The sequence below is a fragment of the Hyaena hyaena genome, unplaced genomic scaffold, assembly GCF_003009895.1.
Source record: "Hyaena hyaena isolate Hyena2069 unplaced genomic scaffold, ASM300989v1 scaffold_171, whole genome shotgun sequence".
Classification (NCBI taxonomy): Eukaryota; Metazoa; Chordata; class Mammalia; order Carnivora; family Hyaenidae; genus Hyaena; species Hyaena hyaena.
Window position 1 is genome coordinate 1,480,364 of NW_024080803.1, and position 11,029 is coordinate 1,491,392.

The 11,029-nt window shown below is 39.5% G+C and overlaps 1 protein-coding gene across 3 annotated transcripts in view; it reads right to left on the bottom strand.

Moving 5' to 3' along the window:
• The window catches only part of ARHGAP32 (Rho GTPase activating protein 32), a 308,055-nt gene that overhangs the window by 296,555 nt on the left and 471 nt on the right, over window positions 1-11,029 (bottom strand). For all 3 annotated transcript variants that reach the window (XM_039240249.1, XM_039240248.1, XM_039240252.1), the window contains exon 2: window positions 9,812-9,975. The gene's annotated coding sequence lies outside the window, so the exon portion shown is untranslated. The remainder of the gene's footprint in view (window positions 1-9,811; window positions 9,976-11,029) is intronic.

Here is an 11,029-nt window from a genome sequence, read left to right on the forward strand (position 1 = left end):
ATGTCTAATGTGGAGCACTGTAAGAGGGAATGTAACACTTTCCACAATAACCAGCTGTGGCAAACAATAAAGACCAGAGTTGGACTGTGACAGAACAGTACTAACTTGGACCTAAGAAATCAGAGCCCTCATCCTAGGCCTGGATCCTTGAAGGGCCATGCACTGGCCTCCTGCTGGCCACACCATTGACCATGGGGCCAGTTATTCTCAGGACCTACAAGTGTACACAACTGCAGCCAACGCACCCCAGCCTCCTCTTACCCAGGACCCCAGAATCTCTTACATACTGGTCTGCTCAGGCCTCTTTCTTGAGTTGGTCCTCTCAAGGGCAGATGATTTCACCATTAGTATTTATAGTATTTATAAATATAATTAATAAATATATAGTATTTATTAGTATTTATAGCCCTAGGTCCAAAAAGTTGCTGTGTGGGAGTGCCTGGCTGGCTCAGTTGGGTGAGCATGTGACTCTTGATCGTGGGGTCTTGAGTTTGAGCCCACATTGGGTGGACATCACTATAAGTAAATAAATAAATTTTAAAGAAACGAAAGTTGCTGTGTGAAAGGTATGTGGGGATGTATAGGCTGCAAGTCCACATGTGTGCAAGTACAAAGTCCCTAATGCAAGGAACCTGGGGTGAAAAGGGAAGGTCAGGTTGGAGGCTGGTTCTTTGTATTTCAGTATGTTATGGAGTGAAACACAAAGGAGTCTGAGAATTCCCTGTTTGATCTGATTGCAGGTCATTATGAAGTTTTACTTATAAAGATAGGCAATGAAACATCTTTATCAGCAAGATCAATTTGTAACTTGTAAATTTTTAGACATATGGCATATGTACTTTCATTTGGATTCTTGCCCTGTGTCCCAAAAATGTTAGGGCTGGGCCCGGAAAAGGATCTGAATCCCTTGTCATATGAGGAATAGTTGAAGAAAAGGAGTCATTTAGCCTGGAAAGAGAAAAGGCTTGTGGGAAGATAAAAGAAATCAGTCATTTTTCACATGACAGCTAAAGAGCTATCATGTGCAAAATAAAGCAGATCTGTGTTGTGCTGAAAATGCAAGGACGTACATTCCATTTTAACATAACGAATAATTTTTAAACAGTAAGAACTTTTTTAAAAAGAGTTGGGCAGTCATATAACTGAGTTTTCAGATACTACAAATACAGAAGTAGAGAGCAGATGATTATTTTCCAAGGAATTCTGATTCTGGAGAAGACCAAGACCACATATTCCCTAGAAGCCTATGTAACTGCAATATTCAATAATCTTATGTACATGTAGCTTATGAAATATGCAGAAACAACTGGCATGGAACACAAGGCAAAGTGAAAGAAAGTTTAACCAGAGGTACCCTTTCTGTCTTAAAAGTCTCTGCTGTCAGCTTACTCTTGTCATGTGCCTCCTCACAGAAATAGAGGTAGATTCCTCTATTCTGCAAAAGGAACATATCTCAACGTAGTAAAGGCCATATGTGACACACCCACAGTTAACATCATACTCAATGGTGAAAGGATGAAAGCTTTTCCTCTAAGATCAGGAACGAAACAAGGGTGCCCACTCTCACCACTCCCATTCAATACCATACTGGAAGTACTGGCTAGAGCAATTAAGCAAGGGAAAGAAACAAGGTATCCAGAATTGGAAAGGAAGAAGTAACGTTGTCTGTATCTGCAGATAATATGATTTTGTATTTAGAAAATCCTAAAGAGTTAATCAAAAACTGTTAGATCTAATCAACAAATTCAGTATAGTTGCAGGATACAAAATTATTACACAAAAATCAGTAGCTTTTCTATACACTAACAACAAAATTTCTAGAAAAGAAATAATCAATTCCACTTATAATAATGTCAAAACAATAAAATATTGGGGCACCTAGGTGGCTCCGTTGGTTGAGCATCTGACTTAGGCTCAGGTCATAATATCATGGCTTGCGAGTTCAAGTCCCACATTGGGCTATGTGCTGACAGCTCAGAGCCTGCAGCCTGCTTTGGATTCTGCGTCTCCCTCTTTCTGGCACTCCCCTGCTTGCCCTCTGTCTCTCTCTCTCAAAAATAAATAAACATTAAAAAAAATTTAAACAATAAAATACTTCCACATAAATTTTACTAAGAAGGTGAAAGATCTCTCACTGAAAACTATATGACACTGATGAAAGAAATCAAAGACAAATATAAATGGAAAGGTAGCCCATGTCCATGAACTGGAAGACTACTGTTAAAATATCAACACTACCAAAAGCTATTTTTTAAATTTTTTAATGTTTATTTTTGAGAAAGAGAGAGAGAGTGAGCATAAGCAGGGGAGGGGCAGAGAAAGAGGAAGACACAGGATCCGAAGCAGGCTCCAGGCTCTGAGCTGTCAGCAGGGCTTGAACTCATGAAATGCGAGATCATGACCTGAGCCGAAGTCAGACACTTAACCAACTGAGCCACCCAGGTCCCCCCAAGAAACTTTGTTAGATTCAGAGCAATCCTTATCAAGATTCCAAAGGTATGTTTTACAGTAGCAGGCAAAACACCCCTGAAATTTATATGAAACCACAAAATATCCCACAGGACTAAAGAAATCTCCTGCAAAAGAAGAAAAAAAAGGAGGTATCACACTTCCCAATTTCAAGCAATACTGTAAAGCTATAGTCATCATAGTAACCTAAAGTATAAGCAACAAAACAAAAATAAACAAATGAGAGTAAAACAAACTAAAAGCTTGTAAAACAATCTAAAAGCTTCTGCACAGCAAAAGAAACCATCAAAGTAAACACAATGTACAGAATGAAAAAATATATTTACAAAGCATATATCTGATAAGGGGATAATATCCAAAACATAAAAAACTTGTACAACTAGGTATCAAGCAAGCAAGCAAGCAAATAAATGACCCAGTTAGAAAACGGGCAAAGTCCCTGAACAGACATTTCTCCAAAGAAGATCTATGAAAGGCCAACAAGTACAAGAACGTGTTCAACAGCAGTAGTCATTAGGGAAATGCAAATTAAAACCACACATACAAGATCTTACGTCACACCTATTCGAATGGCCATCATCAAACAAACAAGAGGTAACAAATGCTGGTGTGAATGTGGAGAAAAGGGAGCCCTTGTGCACTGCTGGTGGGACTACAAATTGGTATAGCCACTATGAACAACAGTATGGAGGATCCCCAAAATAATAAAAACAGCACTACCATATGATCCAGCAATTCCACTTCTGGGAACAGATCCAAAGGTAACAAAAACACTGGCTGGAAAAGATATCTGCACCCCCACATTCACTGCAGCTTTATTTATAATAGCCAAGACACAGATCCAATTAAGTGTCCATCAACAGATGAATGGATTTTAAAAAGCTGTGGTATATGTATACAATGTAATATTATTCAGCCATTTAAAACAACAACAACAAAACTCACCAGTGGCAACAATATGGATAGACCTCAAGGGCATTATGCTAAGTGAAGTAAGTCAAAGAAAGACAAATACACTACAATCTCAGTTATACGTAAAATATTCAAAAAATTAAATTATATTTAAAAGCCCCAAATTCATAGAAAGAGAGAAAATTTTTGGCTACTGGAGGTGGGAATGGGGGGAAGGGGAAATTGAAGGAAGGTGGTCAAAAGTAAAAACCTCCAGTCATAAGATAAATAAGTACTAGGGTGTCATATAAACAGGACAATAGCTAACACTGCTACAGGATTTTTGGGAAGATGTTCCTAGAAGTTCCCATTACAAGGAGAGCCTTTTTCTTTTCTTTTTATTATGTCTATATGAGATGAATGTTAGCTGAACCTACTGTGGTCATCACTATACAACATATATAAACCAAAACATCATGCTAAATGTTTAAGCTTAAACTTATACAATGATGTCAACTGTTTCTCAATAAAATGGGGAAAAAACAATTTCAGTAGAGTGCTCAAATGAATCAGGCTAAAGAAGAGAATATGGGGCATCTAGGTGGCTCAGTTGGTTAGGCATCTGACTTCGGCTCAGGTCATGATCTCATGGTCTGTGAGTTCAAGCCCTGCAGTGGGCTCTGCACTGGCGATGCAAAGTCTGTTTGGGATTCTCTCTCTCCTTAAGAGGATGGTGAGAGAGTAGACACAGCAAATATAAACAATTGTTGCTGCAAAGGGATCCAACTGGGCAACAGATGAAATGAATCATAAGGTGGAGGAGAGGGTGATGTAAAGAAATGATTTACTCATTTAAGATATTAGTGGCTCAAACAAGATAGAATTTTATTCCTCTCTCACTCAGCCATCCGAAGACAAATGAGTAGTTCATGGCTAGTAGGTGGCTCTGCTCCATGAGATCATCCAAGGATTCATCTTCTTGATCCTTCTCCCACTAAATGTTGCTCTCACCTGTAAGGGTGAATAACACACCAGCTCCACCCTCTCCTCAGCAAAAGAGGGAAAAGAGGAAGTAGAAGGCAACTAGCTTCTTTTCTAAGGCCATGACCCAGAAATCACACACATCACTTCTGTTGACATCCATTTAGCCAAAACCTAGTTGGAGGGTCACACCTAGCTGTAAAAGAGAGGTGAGGAAATGTAGTCCAGTTGGGCAGCCATGTGTCCAGATAAAATCGAGAGTCCTGTTACTGAAAGGGAGCCACAAACAATGGCATTGGGTGAATGATTAATCACTGCTACTGCAAGTAATATGAAGCATGTCAGCATACAAAAAGAGATGATCCAGTAAGGAGAGAATGATAATTTAAGGAAGAAAATAATTGCAGAAGTTAAGGCCCTAGGAAGGCGGATATGAAGGAGATCCAAGGCACAAATTTATTGCTACAGAAGCAGGGTCCCTTGTGTCTTGCCACTTCTCACATGCTTGATTCTCCAGAAGTTGTCCCTTGAATGCATTTCCAAGAAATTTAAGTAACTATTTCCCAGCATCTAGTAAATCAAGCTAGTATACAGAATGAGTGTAAAAATCTGGCCTGGATTGAGCAGTTCACATGGGTTGTCTCCTGACAGGCTGATTCAAACAACTGCTTCTCTGTCAAAGAGAGTATGACCAAATTTCAGAGCTGGAGGGAGTCTACAAGGTTCATTTTACAAATGTTCAAGGCCACAAAGTATCCTCTCCAACAGTACATCCCAAGTCCTCAAACTGCCACATCAAGGACCCTCCCACTGTCCTCTTGCCTAATCTTTTATAGTACTCTTTTTCATAATACAGTTATCTTCCCAGTGAAACGAACACTTCCTGAGAGACTCAATGCCACCTTTTTTTAATATCTATTTTGCACTGCATCTAGCCGGATAGTATGTACTCAATGGATACTTTTCAGTTCAGACAAAGGAGATGTGGTTTCCCTCATTCTACTGGAGCCAGCACTGCTACTGAATCTGGAAGACCACTGACTATAAAGCAACTCGTAAGGACTCTCAGGTTCTACTTGGGTAGGTCAATGGAAACCGGGCAAGTGGAAGAGAACGGGCCCTACTTTTTCAAAAAATTAGAGAATCAAAGAATTTCGAAACAAGAAAGGATATCAGAGACCCCTAGTCTGAACCCTCACTTTAGATATAAGGAAAATGAGGTTCAGAGTCAAGAATAATTTGTCCAAAGTCACAGACTGTTTATAGCAGAGCCAGACAAAAACCCAAGTCCTCCAACTTCGAGTTGAAATCGCCTTCTTTGTTAAAGGTTACTTCACTTTTTGGTCTGTGTTTAATACACTAGGAAATATACTGAACTTCACATAACACGTTCTTCAAAACTGTTGACAATGATACTCATCTTAAAGTCTTTTGGAGCACCCAGGTGGTTCAGCTGGTTGAGAGTCTAACTCTTGATTTCGGCTCAGATCATGATCCCAGAGCCATGGGATCAAGCCCCACATCTGGCTCCATGCTGAGCATGGAACCTGCTTGGGATTCTTTCTTTCTCTCCCTCTGCCCCTCTCCCCCACTCATGTGCTCTCTCTCTTTCTCTCTCTGAAATAATAAATGAATGAATGAGTGAGTGAGTGAATGAATGAATGTCTTTTTACCACACCTCTCTCCAAAGAGGAAGAGGATTTACTATTTCCATCCTACACACAAGGGAATAAAAATAGTGAAGTTGAGATCAAGCCTTGCCCAAGATTACAAGGCTGAACCCAAAGATTTTACTATTTAAAGGCAAAGAAATAGAATACCTGCTTTAGAACTCTTACCCAGGGTAAGGTGCCATTTTTTTCCTGATAGAGACATGTAAACATATCATAACACTTCCGTAATGCACATGCATGCTTTTCCTCTCAATGCTTTCCAAGCTCTACAACCTTCCATATTAACATACATTCTAATCCACAGTATAAAGTAAGGTAGTACTAAATGGATACATGATTGTTAAAGTCAAAAAGGAGGATCTCTCTGAAAACCAGAATTCTATCTACTTCTACTCTGAACATTCTGGTTCATATATTTGTTATGGGAAATGAAGCCAAACACCTTATTTCTCATTTCTTTTAACCTGTCCTAAAACTATCTCCTTTCAATACCAGGCCTCCTTGCCCAGGAATACTGTGAAACTGTAAACATGTATTTTACCAGATCTTTATATTTTACTAGCTTGGCAAATATTTGCTCTCAAACTTCATCTCTCTAGATAATCAATCTCCGGTTGTTTTCTGTTTGTTTGAACCTCAAGAGGAAATACTGAGGTGCTACATATAGAAGCCTGAACTTCAGTTTTCCAGGTACTGCTGCTCTAGGGTTTTATCGCAGGGCCCTTCTGCTGCCATCCCCCTTTCTACCAACGACAGTGTGGGAACAGTAATGCCCTCCCTTATCTCCCTTGGATCATCCCACTGCACTTAAGCATCAATCAAGGCAGAAACTGCACATTTGTAGGAATGTAAGAGCCACAATGACCCCAATTCTGTTTTGTTCAACTCAGTTAGAACAATGACCTTTATTTGCTCACTCTTGATTCGGTATTCATGTTAAATAACCCAGCACTTGAAGCTGGGAAGCACATCCAATTCCTCAATTGTAAGATAATTTAAACCAAATACTTCAAAAAGCAGCCTAATATCAAAGTCTCTAGAGAGTAAACTAGGTCTACCTTTAGAAAAAAAAATAGTAAGGGATGCCTGGGTGGCTCAGTCGGTTGAGCGTCCAACTTTGGCTCTAGTCATGATCTCGCAGTTCTTGGGTTCAAGCCCTACATCAGGCTCTGTGCTGACAGCTCAGAGCCTGGAGCCTGCTTCAGATTCTGTCTCCCTCTCTCTCTGTCCCTACCTTGCCCATGCTCTTTCTGTCTCTCAAAAATGAATAAAGGTTAAAAAATAATTTTAGAACAAAATATTAAGTTTTATTATTTCAACTCTGAAGAGGATGTTAATAGAGATGCTAATGCAAATCATAAGGAAAATTTAGAGTGTAGTATTCATGTAAGGAAGGTTATCTAACACCCTGGCCTCATTAAAATAGGTTTTTCTCACATATCTTCCTCAAAAAAAAAAGAAAAAGAAAAAGAAAGAAAGAAAGGATTTAAAAAATCCCAGTACCAACTGAGAAATGGTATTTAAATTCAGTTTCCAAACACAGAACAGTACCAAGGAATGGTCAAAAACCAGGATCTCCAAAAAACAGCAGCATTTTCTTTCCATCTATTCTTAATCATCTAAATAAGCAAGTGATTAATAAAACTACGGTACAATATATGGGAAATTTCCCAAGTTATTTCAATTATCAACCATTATCTAAACTAATGCTTTCAATAGGGGAGAAAATTCCATACCAAGTAGCATACCACCCAGGAAAACAACTCTATAATATAGGGGCAAAGGTGGCCTACAATATGAGGCACAGTGTTCAGCCACCACCATTATAATCATCATCGATGACTCACTCAGTGCTTACTATATGCTTATACTGTGTTAAGCACTGACAAGTACCACTTCATTTAATCAACAGTACAACTTCTAAGACAGACTCCAGTGTTACTGTGAATCAAGGAGGTACCTACTGAGGCACCAAGATGTTAGTCTGTCCTGGATCAAAGTTTATAAATACCACAGCTGGCATGCGAATATAAGACTATGTGGTTCCAAAGCAGAAATTAGTGCCTTTTAAGGCGTCTTAACCCCTGTATTGCTATGACAGGAAATAAGGCATATGCTAAGTAAAGCAAAAAAAATTAAGTCCTAAATCAGGGGCTGGCAAACTTTTTCGGTAAAGGGCCAGACGATAAATATTTCAATCTTTGCCGGCTATATGGTCTCTGCCCCAAGAACTCTGCTGTTGTGTTGCCAACATAGCCATACACGATACAGAAACAAATGAGCAAGAATGTGTTCCAGTAAAACTGTATTTCTGGCCACTGATATTTGAATTTCATATAACTTGTACATCTTATGAAATGTTCTTTGATTTTTTTCCCATTATTTAAAAGTTTTTATATCATTCTTAGTTCGTAGGCCATACAAAAAACAAGCTGTGGGCCACATTTGGCCTACAGTCTGAATTCTGCCAACTTCTATACTAAATAGGGCAGACAAATATAAAACTTTTTTTTTTTACTGAATACTCTTCTCACAAATCCTAGCCTGTAACTTCTTTCAGAATATCAAAGTCTTGGGGCACCTGGGGAGCTCAGTCAGTGAAGCATCCAACTGTTGACTTCAGCTCAGGCCACGGTCTCACGGTTTGTGGGATCGAGGCCCACATCAGACTCTGCGCTGACAGCAAGGAGCCTGCTTGGAATTCTCTCACTCCTCCTCCTCTCTCTGTCCCACGCACATGCGCTCTCCCTCTTTCTCAAAATAAATAAATAAAGATGTAAAAAATAAAGAAGCTCAAAGTCTCAATAAGCTTGACATCTATCCAGGATAATTAAAAATTCCAAAGAATCAAAAACTGTAGGTACTACATATGGATTTCCTAAGAATGAGAAAGAATCACAAAATTTTGGAGGTGGAAGAAATCTAACACATTCTCATTCCTTATGCACATTTTTAAAAATTGATGTTAAGATGCTGAAAACAATACTAAATTTATAAGTAATAACATAATACCTTACGTGTATAAAATATTTTACAAAGCAGTTTCACATTCTTTCTCTCATCTCATCCTCCACAGTTCTGTAAGAAAGACAATGCAAGCCTCATCTCTGTTTTATACCCAAGGAAAACAAGCTCAAGATGTAAATAACTTTCCCAAAGAAGGAACCAGGCCACACAACTCCCAGGCAGCAGAATTGTAACCATGACCTGATTTCAAGGCCTGGGGTGTCTTAACTATGTGCACGGACATCAGATTTCATGTTAACAGGTTAAATCCTAAAAATTCTCAAGAATACAAACAGCATCTATAGATACACCATAACACAATCTTTAAACTACACTGAACAACGTTTAGTTCATTTCGTTTCATTTTTCTTCTGCTACCAGTCTTCTGAAGAAAACAGGTGCTACTCCTTGACATTTGTTAAATGCATTTACAGTTAACATTGAATCTATATATACTGTGCAGACAAATACTCAGGCCAGCTTAGAAAGGGGAAACACAGCTGAATAAGACATCTAAGAGAGAATAAGAGAAAGAGAATGGGAGGTGGAGACGAATGTATTGCCATTAAAGTCTCACCCAACTGATGACTGGAAAATGATGTGGGGGTTGGGAAAAGAAAATAAAAGGAACGTAACTACTGGAATTCAAACCAACATCAAAGACTCTAACAACAGTTGAACCTGCCTGGCTGCTTCCTAGTCACTCCCTAGAAAACAAAACAGTTATATAACCGGGGAATGTTCTTCCAACTAACATTTCATCTCCGGCCCACTTACACGTTATCACCCACCTCAACGTGCATGACCATACAGTAAACTGGGCCTCCACACCAGCTAGGGCAGGACAAGTCTCTGTCCAAAGTGCTGCTTTACTCCATGGACTGCTTATAGGGACGATGGTATAAAGACGACGCGTGAGCCCAGGTCCAAACTCACACCATTCTAGAGACCTGTTCTATAAAGAATCACCACATATCCAATTTTAGGAATGAAGCAGACACCAGATATTCCTATAAATGGAAATCACAACACCATAATATCTCATCTTCACGAACAGCCCTAATAAAAAGAATTCATACCAATGAGTACTTGAAAAACTTTGAGGTCATGCTGTAGCAGCAATTAAGCTTCTATTTTCTTCACTCTCAAGTCCAAGGAGCAAAAATCAAGACTCCGAGTTAGACGTCAGTTTACACCATAAGAAAAAATATACTAATGAATTATTACCATCCTCTCCAAAAATATTACAACAACTCCTATTACTGAAGCAAACTAGCACATTATCTGGACTCTAGCAGCCACGGTACTCCAGTACCATATGCTTTTCTCTTCTTCCAATATAAATATGAATATAGACAACGTTTAGAAAAGCAACCAGTGTATCAGAAGCTATCCCTATTCAGACTGACTTAAAAGGTCTAAGTCTGTGCCAAATAAAACTCTGAAAGAATGGAAAATAAAAGAGATGCTGACAACAAGGCAATGTGGCCCAGCTGCCAGCTACCCATGTAGCATCATGCAATGCCCCAAGCACTTTAAAAGCAGATTGCAATTCTGCATGCAGATCAAAATTAGAATTATCCAAATTCTATTTCCTAAAAGATAACTACTAAACTGCATCCCAAGCACCCTGCTGTGGAAGTCCTCTCCCCTCCACCTTCTTTAAGCTTCAGCAACAGAAGGTGAAGTTATAAAGGGTCCAGAAGTAGATCAAAGCTAAGAAATCAGGTTTGACTTTCCCTCCCTACCGTTTCTTGTGATCTATTTGCGAAAACCTTTACCGTATTTACTCAAGTCAACAAAATGAGAAAGGCACGATAACTGTGACTTCGGGACGGGGGCTGGGGAGGGCACTAAGTCACCAGTTTCGTCCACTATGTAGCGGCAACTTCAGCCAATTAGAAAGATGAGAGGGAAAACTCCAAGGGAGTCCATGCGAGCACAGACGGCTCGCCCAGCCTGCCCCACGCACACTGGAGGGGGGGGGGGGGGGGCGGGGCCCCGCGGGG